This window comes from Neltuma alba, unplaced genomic scaffold, assembly GCF_004799145.2.
Source record: "Neltuma alba isolate B1F8T4 unplaced genomic scaffold, ASM479914v2 tig00012964_pilon, whole genome shotgun sequence".
NCBI classification, from domain to species: Eukaryota; Viridiplantae; Streptophyta; class Magnoliopsida; order Fabales; family Fabaceae; genus Neltuma; species Neltuma alba.
Window position 1 is genome coordinate 33,719 of NW_021637323.1, and position 1,663 is coordinate 35,381.

General features: G+C 38.7%; 1 pseudogene; it reads right to left on the bottom strand.

Moving 5' to 3' along the window:
• On the bottom strand, window positions 1–1,663 carry LOC114733079 (putative disease resistance protein RGA4; annotated as a pseudogene).

A 1,663-nucleotide genomic window follows, 5' to 3' on the forward strand; every position in this document is an offset into this window, starting at 1 on the left:
TTAAAGAATCTTGATGAAGGGTGATTTGGAATAAATTCCCACTGTCCTTGTAGCAACAAAATTGTTCTTATTTTCTTTGTTCTTGATATTACCAAGTGGAAACTTCAAATTACTGTCACAATAACTTGACACATGATGAATCCCATCACTAAAGTTCTCTTTTTCTATCCTTTCACTTGTGTCAAGGTAACACTCATTTTTAGTGATTGAGTGTGCTAGATCATGTATGAGATCATGCATCTTACACCACACTATTTCACCAGAAGCATCATGTCGCTGAACATCTTGAAATAAGCACCTTGACAATAACTGCTCAAAGTACTCATTACCAATATTTTCCAATAACCTATTTTTATCCAAGGGTTCAATAAACCCCTCAGCTATCCACAACTGAATTAGTGTTTCTCTCTTAATCTTATAATCTTTTGGAAACAGGGAGCAAAATGCAAAGCAATTTTTTAAATGGGAGGGAAGATGATCATAAATAAGTTTAAGAATAGAAAAGATTTTGTTGTCCTCAGAATCTATATTTGCAAGTTCATTATCCCTAAAGTATGACCATTCACTCCCAACTTCACCGTGAACAATAGGCTATCAATGGTTCTTATTGCAAGTGGAACTTCAGCACATTTTCTGACAATGTCCTCTTCAATATGTACTCACTCTTGATTATCAGGTTTTTTTCCTTCCCGAAAAGCCATTCTACAAAACAGCTCCCAAGAGTTTTTAAAATCCAAATCATCTAAGTGAAGATGCTCATCAGGTGTGCCCATTATTTGTGCCACTTTCTCACTACGTGTGGTCACAATGATTATGCTTCCCTTTTTGCCTCCTCTCAATAGGCTTTCCAATTCAAGCCATTTCTCACGGTCCTCATTCCAGACATCGTCTAAAACAAGCAGAAAAACTCAATCTTCTTTCTTAAATCTTGTGTGACCTCATCCAGTCGACGATTGGTTTCCTTATCATCAATGATGTTTTGAGCTATTCTCTTCATATTAAATTCATCCGATTCATCAGACACACAAACCCGTTTCATTACCTCAAAATGGTTTTTGACAGCCTCATCATTATATACTTGTTGAGCAAGTGTCGTCTTCCCCAATCCACCAATCCCAACTATGGCTACTAGTGAAACGTTACTTTTCACATCAAGAGTGTTTAAAAGGATGCCAACAAGTTGCATCCTTTCGTTGTCCCTTCCCACAACATCTTCCCTCACAAACGAGTGGGTTTGCCTCCAGTCATAAGACTCAATAGAAGCATTCGAAGATATCTCACTCAAATGACCAAGTTTCTTCCTAATGGCCCTAATTTGACGACCCATTTTAGCAGCACAAACAATTCGATTGTTTTTGGAGAAGAATATGCGTACCTCCTTCGCCCTTTTGTCTTGGGTCATCACTTTCCTTGCAAGCTCATCCAATGAGTGGGCATTCAACAAGTCTTCTGCATCAAGCAGCACATCTTTCAGCTTCCGTAGCCAATCATTGATTAGATGACTCTTTGTTGCCTTTCTCTCAACATCAAGGAGTACGGCTTTGATTCCAGTGACCATGCCCGTCATGCTCTCCAAATCATCTTGGAAGTTGAAAATGGGATTAGGCTCTTTAGAAGCCAAAGAGCCCAATAGCCAAACTACTCTCTCAACAATGGCTTCCAT